This window comes from Papio anubis, chromosome 3, assembly GCF_008728515.1.
Source record: "Papio anubis isolate 15944 chromosome 3, Panubis1.0, whole genome shotgun sequence".
Lineage (NCBI taxonomy): Eukaryota > Metazoa > Chordata > Mammalia > Primates > Cercopithecidae > Papio > Papio anubis.
The window spans coordinates 154,514,877-154,523,411 of NC_044978.1; positions in this window are offsets into that span (position 1 = coordinate 154,514,877).

Here is an 8,535-nt window from a genome sequence, read left to right on the forward strand (position 1 = left end):
ATAAAGCAGAGTTAAAAACAATATCAAGACACATGGAACAGACAGAAAGAAAACAGTTTAATATACTTCTGACATTTATTGGAAACAGCATTGCCAAGGAAACCATGAATCTCAGCTTAAAAAGTTTTTGATTGTGACATTTTAACTTCCAGAAAAATTATCAGACAACCAAACTTGTACCATCAAGAAATGGGCTATAAAAGATCTTCAAATCCCAGAGGAGTTACGCAATACTTCCCACATATTGCTTCGGATTTAGCCATGCAACATCATAGTCAAGAATCTCCCAAAACTGAGGCCATGAAATACATGGAGAAGCTAGTTCCTTCCATTATGTAGAACCAGGATCTAGTAAAGACATCCCCTCTGCTGCCAAGGTGCGAGGTCGTCACAATGACTATCTAAGCAGGATTCAATTATTCCTAAAAACCAGGCAATGCTGGGTGTTTCCCATTTTAATTAAACACAATGTTTTGAATGGGAATAATGGCTGTAGATATTATGTCCGTACCCTAACAATATTGCATATTGTACATATGTGTATGTGTGTTTATATGTCAATGAAGAAGAGAAAAAAGAAAAGAATTTCATTTAGAATGTAGATACATTTGTTTTAGAACAGATAAAAGAGTAAAATTATGTGTACAAAAATACCATAGGACAACAATACATCTTGTTCTTTTTCTATGGCCGATGAAGAATCATAGGTTTTTGCAGAACTGTGATATGATCGGATCTGACCTTTAGGGAGATTTATTTAGAAGCTGTGTGCACTAGATATGAGTGGAAGGAGCCTAGAGACAGACTGTGAGCTAGCTGATCTTTAAGGCAAAGTGTTAGTTATGTATCTTAATTTCTAGTCTTTCCCAATAAATAAAGATGATCTAATATTCTGTATTCTGTGACAGAAATTTATAGAGTAATATGTATCTAAAATCTGTGTTCTCTTAGAATAGTACAGTCGTTTACCTTTATGTTGCTTCAAAATTATTTAACTTGTACTTGAATGTCTATAGTTTATCTCATCACTCACAAAGTACATAGAATACATGCATTTTCATTTTCTGGCTTTATGTATGCTTAATAGTACTTTTTAAGAAAAATATATTTTCTTTATTATTATTATTTTGTATATTTTGTTATTTCAATGGGTTCTTGGAGAGCAGGTGGTTTTTGGTTACCAAGCTAAGTTCTTTAGTGGTGATTTCTGAGATTTTAGTGCACCCATCACCGGAGGAGTGTACACTCAGGCTAAAATAGCCCCCTCTAATTTTGTATTTTTGCATTTTGTGGAATTTATAACTCATTATTTCCACATTGTTCTCATTTTATAAATGGGAACAATTTCTTTCAATTTTTGAATTATTATTGTCAGAAAAAAATGATAATACTTCTGTTCTTTCACAGGTAGCAGAATTTTATCTTGGAATGAATATGATTGTTGGTGTTGTCTCTGCTCTACTTATCTATTCTTGCTTAACAAACTTCTCAAAATGTAGTGATTTAAAACAACTATTTTGTAGCTCATAATTTGGGGAGCCAGGAATTCAGGCAGAGCTCAGCTGAGTGATTCTTCTGTGCATATGGTGTTGACTGTGTCACTTGATATGTAGCTAAAGACTAGGCTACTCTGTAGGCTCTGAGACAGCTCCACAAACATGCCTGTAAACTTGAAGAGTAAGAAAGTTGGTATCAGATAGGTGCATCTTCCCCTAGGTCTCAGGGCCTCTCTAAGTGTTTTCTCTGGCAGGAAACCTGGTTAAGTAGATGTTCAGCTTTCCGAGAGTAAGTATTTCAAGAGCAGGGAATAGTGGTAGCTCTTATAATCAGGGACTAAACACTGGGAGAGCAACACTTTCACTGGTTAAAAAAAAAAATAAAAATAAATAAATAAAATAAAAAAAACATGGAAACCAGATGCATGGTGAAAGGCAATGGACTTCACCTCCCAATAAGAGGCATAGAACTGTAAGGTAATATCTTCAGCAGCTAACTAGCTTTTGACATTGAGTGACCAGATTATACTTTCCTTAATCCATAAAAGAAAATAATTTACCCATTAAATTGAATTTTGGTCAGAGTTATATCGCAGCAGCATACTACCTTTACCCAAGAAAATGCTTATCGAATCTCGAGTTTTCTTCCCATTGTCTTCATCCGATCTTATGCAGGCATTATCTTAACTTGATGATTTTATTTTCCTTTTCTGAATTTCTACAATAATATAAAACATTTATGTTATTAATAAAAAATATTTTGTTTTTATTCTTGTGATAACATACTATTAGATTGTAAACAGACATTTGTCCAGAGATTATTGAAATAAGAAAATTTCCTATGAAGTACATGGTCCAAACAATTTTTAAATAAAATAAAATTCTCTATCCTGAGATTAAAAAGCAGTTATGGTGCTTCACGTTTTTGTCTGCTGCAATAAACCGAGTTATGGAACAAGGCAATTCCTTTAAGTAATGGAAAATTGAATTACCTAATATGGCCTCTGGAATGCAAATACTAATGGCAGTCAGACATTTTCTAAGCCCAACTTATTAAAAAACATTTAATGGAGATAATTAAAATAGGTCTATGGTGGATATAAACCACACAGAAGTATCTTGAATCAGAGAAAAATATATATCATATATCATCTAAAATAGGCAATGTGCTTTGAAATATATTAATACTAGTTGACATGAAAATTGAAAAGTTCATGTAATACAATGACTTGCGATGAGAGCTCTTATATTCTCTGGTACATTCTTCCTAACAAGCTTAGAGGAAATTAAATTTACAAGACAAGCTTTCCGTCTGTGAGTTTATCATTCTGCTATACAATTAAGATTGCAGATATCGCCTCTCTTCTTATTAAATCCTGTAAATGTGCCCAGAGGCTACTGCAAAGGGAATATCCACAAAATGAGATCAAGAAATACATAAATAAAAAATGTGAGTTTAGTATTCATTACTCATGATTTCCAAAGTGTGCATGGAGAATGAGCAGAACATTTACATTCATTCTGCTTTACTAATATTGACCGAGTAGAATGTTTTCAATACAACATTCTGATGTTAGGGACTGTGGGCAGAAAAGAACTTAGAGGTCGCTGGCCCAAGACTTTCATTTTGCAGATGAAAAATAAATAAATAAACAAAAACAAGCAAACAAAATCCTGACGCTCAGAAAAAGAAAACCATCTTCCCAAATTTAAAAAGTCAGTAAATTACAGAGCTGAAACTTTAATCTGAGTATATAAGTTTTAGGTATGTTTTAAGTTTACAATTATCTTTACTAATTCATTCTAATTGTTATTCTGAAATGTACTAACATGATAACATACATTCTAATATTATAAACTGCCTTTAATCTACCCTGATTGTTCAATTGATAATGTGATAAGCTGTATTGTCATGAGAATTAAGGTCTCTCTATATTAAATATATATAAATCTATTTTTTCCTCGCACAATTAACAATGATGAAATTGCATTACTCAAATAATAACTTATCATCTGATTTTTTAAAAAACATAAAATTAAGCACTTAAATACTTTAACTTTCAACTGGAACAAGATTAAAAATTAAACAACAATCTCAGAATGCCCAGAGCCACAAAATGCAATCAGAAGCTTGTTTTTTTTTTTTTTTAAATTTTAAAATTGAAAGCTAACTATATTTTCATATATTGTGTTAAACACACAGGATAATATATAAGATAAACTTGAATTATAATCCCCTTTCCTCTTAATAATAAAATGATGCCTAACAGTTAGTCTAGTTAATTCTCTGTTTCATTATCTGTATTGATAATTACATATTCTGCATTTTGGGGGGTGTGTGTGTGTGTGTATGTGTATGTGTGTGTGTGCGTGTGAGAGAGAGACAGAGAGACAGAGGCAGAAATAGGGAAAGAGACAGAAACAAAGAGAGACAGAGATTGGGACTGATTGCTCAGTGATCAGTGCCCACTAAATTGTGAGCAGGCAGCATGCCATAATGATTTAGCGTTTCGTTAGAGTTTGGCAGTCTGCAGTTTGAATGTTGTCTTCATCACACTGGAGTAGGATACAATCTTAGGAAGAAAAAAATCAGTTTTTTGAGTCTGCTTCCTTGTGGGGATAATTGTAGTGCATATCTGTTTGGGTGTTTACAAGGATTAAAAACAAGTTTCTCATTTAAGATGGACTCAAATAAGTTAATGTACTATTTTGTAACAAAGAAGTATATCAGAGCCAAAACTCTCAAGATGCATTATACACATTCAAGTGCTTGCTTAATTATCATTCTTGCTCAAAAATACTGTTTTTCTCCATAAGGGACTAACCATTTATTTTATCAAAAAGTCTAATTTTTTAGAATCTGTGTTACTATTAATAATTATCTGAGTATGGAATTTGTAGCCATATTCCAAAAATACTATTTAAATTTACACTAAATTCAAATTTAGACCTGTCTGGTTCAAACACATCTTTTTACTAAGTATAATGCATTATAATTAGAGTTTATTTATAGAGAATATTAAGATGTTCACATTGGTAAAACAAAATGTCCAGATTTTTTGCTTAAACTGCAGAAGTTAATCCAGTTTTTAGAAAGAAATGATAATATTGAAATATCATAGATATTAGAAAAATACATAAAATTATGGAATTTTGTGTATGAGTACTCAGTTTAATTTGGCCCCCTGAAATTGTGATAAACACTGCTCTGATGGAGAGAACATATATTCATCCATTCAGCAAACGTGAAGTAATGCCTATTACGTTCTAGGCAGTTTTCCAAACACCAAAAAATAATAATGAATAAGATTCATTCCCTATTCCAACATTTCTTTTAGGTTTATGAAGGAAATCATATAGAAACAGGTGTGATAGGAACTTGAATAATGAGCACATACTATGTAACACATCTTTCTGAGCCCGCTTTGCCAACTTTGCTTGAACAAGCAGTACAAAGACTTGACTTTGAAACTGCAGCCATTTTAGGAAGTGGCACTTGGCAGTTAGAGTGTCTCTGGGTACGTCATGTTCATAGAGAGGAATTTATTCAAGAACAGTGGGGCCAGAAAGGCTCTCCACAGATTAACAATAAAGACAGTATCTCACCTTTGTCTAGGAGCTCATCTCTGTCTTTGGTGGGACCAGTCTAAGTAGAATGATAATCTCGCGGTTCTCATTGAGAATACCAGGGTTCTAGCCTCATTTGGTCACTACTCAGTAATGGAAATGTAAGGGTTAAAGTTGCATGTAATGAGCCTTTTACATTGTCTTTCACATAAATATTCTGTATGTGGTGATGATAATAATTATTTCCTATGTCTTGAATTATTATTATTATTTTGCTTGAAATTTAAAAAAAAACACCTAAAGAATTAATGAAGTTTTCAAGAAGATTAAATAAGTAGCACTTTTACTTTTACATGTTTTCTAGTAATAAAATATATTTCCATATGTTATATTCAAATAAGAGGAATATTAGAACAATATTATTTTCTCCATCTTAAATATGAGGAAACTAAAACTAAGAGAATTTCAGTTTCTTCATTAAAGTATTATATCTTTGGAGTAATAAAGTAGTTTAAACCATATTCTTTGTTTCAGCACATTTTGTCAACTAAAGAAGAGAAATGTTTGACAAAGTTAACATGCCATTTTTCTATACAGTTTTTATTCATTCGGTTAAAGCCTGCAACTAACGAAAGAACAAAAATGGCATCTTTATGACTGAGATCTCAAAGTTAAAACAAAAACGCAATGGCCATGCCTGGGTGAGGGAACAGCCAGGTACTCTGTGTTCTTAGAAAGATTTTGCAGAAGTATCACAGGACCTCCCTTTCTACAATCAAGGCAGACCAGTTCCCGTGGTCGGTGCTGACACAGGATAGACTGCAGCTGAATATTCCCCAAATCATCACCAACAGAACACCTAGCGCCAACTGACCAACCACCTGGAACTGACCAATTAAGAGAGACTAGTGATTTGGGGCTTAAAGGCCATCATCCAGTCAAGACCCTGTTCCTTACCCACTTATCTATCCTGCCCTGCCCTGCCCTGCCCTGCAGTTCCTGCCTTTATAATCTCTAACTTTCTACCTTCCACCCCTTCAAAGCATGCCTTCATTTTACACTAGAGGCTACATCTCACCAACCTGCAGATTGTTTTTTATACGAATAAAACTCTCCATTTCTTTTTTCCACAGATCTCACGATCTTCTGTTAACAATTCTTTCCTTCACTGTAATTTGGGGTGTGGCGAGGGGGACCAGATGACCAACATGACAAATGAAATAGCTAGTAAGTTAGGTAGAGATACTTGCTAAGGAGAAAAATAAATAAATAAATAAATAAATAAATAAATAAATAATGAAAAAGAACAGGATATGGTGTGGTTGGGTTTCGATTATAGAAAGGATGGCCAGAAAATGTTTCACTCATCAACGTGACATTGGAGAACTACAGAAAGTGAGGAGTGGACCAGAAACACTCCAATCACGAAGACCCAGAAGTTAAGAGGGTGCCGATTATTTTTAAGGAATAGAGAAGTAAACAGAAACAGAAAGAAGAAATTCGAGGGAGAGAAAAATCAGAGATGAAGTTAGAAAGTTAACTAATGAGAGGGAGAAGGTTGATATTGTTAGGCCTTTCTTTTTTTCTTTTTTCTGAGTAAAATTGGAAAACAGTGTAAGATTTTGAATTTGTAATCTTGCAATGTTGTGTACAAGGCTAGTCATTAGAAAATTCAAGAGCAAAAGAAGAAACAGAAAGTCGGTTGAGAATGTAAACCAAAAATAAAAGTCTAAATCCCTCAACCAACTGGTGGACCCTTGTCTCCGTAAGAGCATCTCAAAATAAACCTGAAAATCTATTTCAGGCACTGATGGGAAGTGGGGAGTAGGACGTGCCTCACTATACCCTCCTCCAGTTGGAATTCAGGCACAACTGACCAACATTAACATTAAAACTGAGATCTTAAGACAGACAAAACAGACTCTGTGTAGCAATAAGACACTAAATTCCAACCTGACTCTAGTATAGATTGCAGGCCCTGAAAGACATTAAAGTATTTTTCTTCAAAATATATTTCTTTGACAAATTTTGAAATGGCCCTGGAAAGCTATCTCTTAGGGAAAATGGAAACATCTTTACAAAAATTATAACTGAGAAAATTATTGTAGTGAAAGAGATCTGACGTAACTGAGTCCATATTGCTTCTAACCTCCAAGCTGTCCTTGTTTACTCCTGGAAAAAGGACAAATTAGGAGGAACTTAGTTTACAGTGTAACTTTAGAGCATAGATAACAACCCTTTCCCCAAGCAAACCCGCTTCCTACCTGGGGACTAAATACCCTTTGCAGGATTAACAAATTAGCCACAAGATTAGAAATGGTTTAGGAGTCAAGCAGCTGGAGGCTGAAGGATTCTGCACCTCTTCAAATTGCTCCTGGGGATAACATCACTGTTGCAAAACCTAGTATCAGTGCTTGAGATATTTTGCAGACCCTATATGTGATGGAGCATCCAGCACCACCCAGATCCCAAAACTGGCTCACCTGGTGGTGTGGCCTCTACCCAGTAATTGACTCAGCACAAGAGGACAGCTTCAACTCCCCGTGATTTCCTCTCCAACCTGACCAATGAGTACTCCCTACTTTCCGACTCCCTACTCATCAAATTGTCCTTAAAAACTCTAACCTCCCAGTTTTGGGGAGACAGATTTGAGTAATAATGAAACTCCACCCTCCCGTACAGCCAGCTCCATGTGAATTATTCTTCTGTACTGCGAAATTTCTGTCTTGATAAATCAGCTCTCTCTAGGCAGCAGGCAATGAGAACCCATTGAATGGTTACAAAATCTCATTTTTGTCTAGAATCCTCTTCCCTTTTCAGGTCTTTCCCTGACTCGAGAGAGAATTAACTAAGAGCCTGGCATCATCTTAGGTCTTATAAGAGCTCTGAAGCCTACTACTTGGAGACTTCATCTACATGATAAAAACTTGGTCTCCAGAACTTCTTATCTTAACCCAGATATTCCTTTCTACTGATTTCAGGTCTTAAAATAATAACTCTTTCAAAAAATTGCCAATCAGGCAATCTTTTTTTTTTTTTGAGATGGAGCCTTGCTCTATCGCCCAGGCTGGAGTGCAGTGGCGTGATCTCGGCTCACTGCAAACTCCACCTCCTGGGTTCATGCCAAAATTTTTTGTATTTTTAGTAAAGATGGGGTTTCACTATATTAGCTAGGATGGTCTTGATCTCCTGACCTCCTGATCCGCCCGCCTTGACCTCCCAAAGTGCTGGGAGGGATTACAGGCATGAGTCACCGCACTAGGCCCAATCAGGCAATCTTTAAATTCACCTATGACCTGGAAATCTCCACTTCAAATTGTACCACATTTCCCATCTGAGGCAGTATACGTTATGCATGTATTGGTTGATGTTTTATGTCTCTCTACAACATGTAAACCAAGCTGTAACCTGAGCAACTTCTGCACATGTTCTCAGGACCTCCTGGGGCTGTGTCATGGGCCACTGGTCATAA